The sequence below is a fragment of the Bidens hawaiensis genome, unplaced genomic scaffold, assembly GCF_021521415.1.
Source record: "Bidens hawaiensis isolate Kalapana, Puna unplaced genomic scaffold, B.hawaiensis_p1.1 tig00018748_1, whole genome shotgun sequence".
Taxonomy (NCBI): Eukaryota; Viridiplantae; Streptophyta; class Magnoliopsida; order Asterales; family Asteraceae; genus Bidens; species Bidens hawaiensis.
In genome coordinates, this window is record NW_027492841.1 from 111093 (window position 1) to 116785 (window position 5693).

The window sequence follows — 5693 nt, forward strand, 5'->3', positions numbered from 1 at the left end:
CTATATATATATAGAAAAGGGTTAAAATAAAAATACATAGTTTTGTAGGAAGAGTAGGAATAACACATAATTTAGAGTTAAGAAACTATATAGCATAAATCCTTAATCTTATGAAACTATTTGGTAGTTTATAAACTACCAATCTCAACCATTAGACCATAAATCTAATGGCCTAGATTGATTCTTACTTTTCCTAGAAAACTATTTTTTTTATTATAATCCACCCCTTTCTATATATATATATATATATATATATATATTGGGTTATTGTAAGAATCATGGGTTATTGTAAGAATCATGGTTACTAAGAAGCCAATGAATAGATATGGATGTTTGAATCAAAATAATTGATGGTTTAATTCTATAGATCCTGGCCTTCGGTTTAAATATAAAATTGTAAATCTAAATTTATAAATATATACATTTTTAATATGTATTAAATTAAATAGTGTATATAATAATAAAAATTAAAAGATCTGGAATACATAGCGATCAACATATACGTTTGGAAGTTTTCTTTTTCATATACATTTAGAATTAATATTAAAGGGGCGTTTAATGAGGATTGACCGTTTGGTACCATGTATTGCTAAAGAGTATTATCTTGTCATAGTCAATTTTTTTACTATAGATTAGTTAAACTATATTAAGGGTATTTTAGAAAAATCGGCAAATGTTGATTTATAATCTCTACCAGTTACTGTTTAGAAACAATATTGTTGTTTTTTTTCTTTTCTGCAAAAGACTGCTAATTGGTTCATAATTTAACACGGATCAACTTTTAAAAGGCATTTGATTTAAAAGGAGTTAATGGGCCAAAGTGTATTTCAACTTTCAGGTTTTGACTTTGGTGACGGATCTTTAGGGTCACGACTTTGACAATCAAGAGATTGATTTTGAATATTTAAAATTTGGTTTTAGATTAGATTCAAAGTCAATATTTTCCTGTCATTATCAAATATAATAGATTTGATAGGGTCAACTGTCAAGCCCCTAAAAGACGCATTTTCGACATTTTGGTTTCTTTTAAATTACTCAGGATGGTTAAAGAAGAATCAGTTTGTGTAAAAATTTGAATAGGTATATTTGTTAGTCTACTTAGGTATATATGTTAGCCCAAAAAATGTATAATAATCTATATGAATTGTGAAGTTTGTGACATTGCATGGTGATAAAGTTGTCACATTATATTTTGAGTTTTTTTATTACACACATAATTTAAATTGTTTAACCCATGTATTGAATAGGTAGCTAGCCTAATACGTATTATAATATACTTGTTAATTTAGAAATTATATGGCCCATTCATTTTGCTAACCTATACAATCAACCATGTAGGTAATAGGATTTATACATCAAGGACTTATCATTCAGAAAGAAACGTTATACAAGTAAATAACACTAGTTAGGCAACCATAAGACAAGACACACCTTATATTTCTCATTAAAAGTTGCAACAATATCATATTTTTGGTTTATAACCTTGGTCCAGGGCGAGCTCGAGATGCATCCCACTCGGTCACAGTGTGGTCACGAGTAATTTCTCTGAGTGAGGTACATCCACTTAGTGCCATGGTTAGCTCGAATTCATCAAGCAACATTTGCAGTACTTTTCTTATTCCAACTTCTCCTTCAGCAGCTAATGAAAATACTACGGGTCGCCCAATCTATAGTTTATGTTATATTAAAGATATTTCACTACTAAATAAACGAGTAATACAAACAAAAATTTGGGGATCCCACAAAATCCAGAGAGAAAAAAGATTATTTTTTTTAGTTTTCAGAATTCACTAACCGATCAACAAAATCTCAAAAAAATATACATCTTTATTAATTATATTTTATTGAAAATTTAAGACATTCTTCAAGATAAAAATATTGTTTTTTAAGGTACCATCGGAAAATCCCACACGAATCCACGAGTGACTACTGATGGATCCCAAGAAATCCAAAAACAGTTTTATTTTTTTAAATTTTCATCTAAATAACTTTGACGCATATTGATTTACCCTTATAAGCAACAATTTTAAAATAGAACTCGTCATTATAACCTACTTTACTAACACAATTCCAGCATAATCGTCTATTGGTGATAGGATTAACTAGTACCCCAGTTTTTGTGGTAACATTTTATATGTTCACTTACAAATATGCCAGAAGCTCCAAGAGCCAGCGCCTTGAAAACATCGGTTCCTCGGCGGACCCCGCCATCGAGGAACACCGGAACACGGCCTTGTGCCGCCTTCACAACCTCCTCCAACGCGATGATCGTGGCGGGAACATAATCCAGTTGGCGGGCCCCGTGATTGGAGACGATGATACCAGCTGCTCCAGCTTGAATAGCTAGCCTTGCTGTACAAACCAACATACACCATTAGCTAAACGAAAAATCATATTACAAGCCGGTTTTATCGTGCTTACTGTCCTCTGCAGTGATCACACCCTTCACAAGGATTGGCATCTTGGTGATTGTTTGCAGCCACTTCACGTCCTGCAAGAACACTCGAGCCACAAAAGTTACTTACATGAGCCGTTAGAAGCGACGCACTGTTTAAAAAACTAAAACTATAAATACCTTCCAGCTCAAAGTGCGGTCAATCTGACCAGCAACATAAGAAGCTAACCCGGAATCATTAGCCTGCATTGCCAACTTACAGTTTAGAAGAGAAACACAACATATACAAAACTCAAGAATCTCAATATTTCATAGGATTGTTTGGATAGCTCCCTGGTAAATAAACCAGCCGAAACAAGCTGAGCTGGCTCATTTAGATTTCGAGTCTAGGTATGTTCACTGGCTCATTTAAGAAACCCAACTTTTACAGTTAGAAAAAAAAAGTTCACACGGTCTGTTAGTGAATCATATGAGCCGTATCAAGCATTATCGAAGCCGAGCTCCACCTCAAATTTCAACTCGTTAAGAATAAGCAAGTCAAGCTGGCTCGTTCCAATTTTGAGCGCAGCTTAAGCTAAAGGTCAGCTTTTGGCTCAAGTTAATTAGGGTGTTTAAGAAATTCAACTTTTATAGGAAAAATAAAATAAATTCACCCGTCTTTTTTTGTTATATCTATTATCTGTGCAAGAAATATAACATTTATAAATTTTAAAAAATAAACGAGTTGGCTTGAGCTTTATCCCAAACTGAGCTCAAGATCAAGTTTTGAGAGGTGAGCTCGCTCGTTTGGCTTGTGTAAGTTAAGTAGGTCATTTAAAAACCCAACTTTTGTAGGAATAAAAAAAAACAACTTTTTGTTGTCTATTATATGTGCAAGAAATCATGCTTTGTCCAAGACAAGCTCAAGCTTAAATTTCAGCTCGTTAAAAATAAATGAGCCGAGCTGAGATGACTCACTTAACTTCAAGCTTGTGCTAGAGGTAAAGCTAGCCAAACCCGATTCGCTTGTTAAGTAGGACTAATTTTCCATCTGGCGTTAATTTTGAAACTTAAAACTTTAAACTTACTTCATCCATCTTGCCAAGGTCCAAACCCTCAAAGTTCTTCAATGTCAAAAATGGTGGCAATGTGAACCGGTTTTTGATGTCAGCTTCTCGGCGGCCAAGCCTAGGTGTATCAACCGTAAGAGCAATAGCCTTGAAACCAGCTCGTTCGGCTCTTCTCACCAGCTGAGCAACCACATTCCTATCCTTGTACACCTGTTAGCGCGATCCAGAACATTAAGTTGCATACTAAGAACCAAAAAAGAGAAGGTTAAATAGTAGTTTAGCTCACATAAAGCTTGAAGAAACGGATTCCGGGTCCGGTTGAAGCAACCTCTTCAACACTTGATGTAGCCCATGATGACAAAGTCTACAAAGTGAAGAAACTATTAGCACTTGATCACTTTTATTTTGTATATCTTAAGAGTAGAGATGCACAAGAGGTCCTAAGCCAGGCCCGAGCCAGTCCCTTTGTTCAATCCAATAGTTTGGTTGGGCCAATCAAGGGATGGTAATGGGACAGTAATTGGTAATCTCGGTTCCATATCTAATTATATAACCACGTCTTAAACATGTCTGGTATTTCTCGGGTATTGGATATACCTGTCAATTTGTCAAAAACCACCCATTGGATTTTTTAAATACATTTTTACTATTTTAATTTTTATATAATTTTATTACCCAAAAAAATTACACCCAAGGACAGAGAAAATAAAAAGAACATGTTCACACGTATGTATGCTTTGAGTAATCGGGACAGGTATCACTTAATACCATACCCGTCTCATGTGTGCACATCTCTAATATTAAATTAAAATTTCAATTGTTGGTATATAAATAAAACTACAAAATTACAAACCATTATAGTTCCAGCAGAAGATGCAGCTCTTGCTGTTGCATATTCACCTTCATTGAGAATAAAGAAACCGTATTAGCAAAGAAACATAGCTCACATGTATAAATCTCTACCATTCAAGCACGATTCGTTGTTTTAGAAACATAAACTAAATAAACCAATAACACGTGTTCAATTCACCTTCAGGATGAGCCATCTTCTGCATGGCTGTTGGTGCGAGCATTATAGGCATCGAGATCTTGAATCCTAAAATCGTGGTAGTCATGTCTATCTTGCTCACATCAATAAGGATACGAGGCCTAAACCTGTTTTGTCACCAAAACAAACATTATGAGAGCATACCATAATACTACAAATCCATGAAATTGTGAGTTTATAGTTAAACATAAACCCATAGTAGTCAAAGGCGCCTGGGCATTCTTATATTGTGTGTTTATACCGTCTAAAACCCCTAATATGGTCTGTTTATACCATACGTCTTGCTCTTAAAAAAAACCTTGCTGTATAAGTGCCTTCAACTACCTAGGATAACCAAGCTTACAAAATTCTCGAGAAAGCATTTCAGTTCTCTTCAAGAGTCCACTGATCCTCAGCACCCGAAGCATAGTAGTCGTAGACCATCTTTGGCAACTTCTCCTTGGCAATAGCCTGATACTCGGTGACATTTGTGACCTCCATTTCTCCTCACTATCCGCCTTCTGCAAATAAATCTTGATTTATTAAACAAATACGCCAGTTTTTCCAAATTTCTGTCCCTAAAGCGTCTTAAAGCAAACATAATTAAAGACTTAAAAACCGCAAAACAACTATTCAAGCTGAGTAACTTCAAGAAACTGCCACTAGAATATTTGTTGTACAGTGTGTACCCACTAATCGACATACGTAATGAAGAACTAACAGTATTAAGATAGAAAATATACAACTTTATGATGAACACATAAACAATGATATGATCAAGAAAGAAAACCTTTTGGGACTTGGGTGTTTTTTTTTTTTTGCCCCAAGTGAGGTGACAAGTATAGATAAGCAAAAAAAGGTTAGTAAAAAGTGTTGGAGATGGAAGACAAAGACATCATGTAGATTAAAAGGTTTGAAAAATTTTAAAAATAAAAATAAAAATCAAGAAAATGGATGAAGACAAATGAAAGGATGAGTAACATGAGGTGATGAAATGAAACAAAATGGATGATTCTCCTCCACTGGATTGCATGAGTGTCTCATAATTTTTGTTCATTATCGTCTTTACATCTCTAATTTCTACCCCAAAATAAAACTGTTTGATTCCACGATTTGTGACACCAGTATCATCTTGCATGTATGAATATATATACCTTTCTTTCTTTCTTTAAATGCCATCACCCAATATATATGTCACCATCACCACCAGTCCGCCACCACG

General features: G+C 34.5%; 1 pseudogene; it reads right to left on the minus strand.

The window, feature by feature from the left end:
- Window positions 1-1475: 1475 nt before the first annotated feature.
- LOC143556871 (glycolate oxidase 1-like) lies at window positions 1476-4972 on the minus strand (annotated as a pseudogene).
- Window positions 4973-5693: the final 721 nt, after the last annotated feature.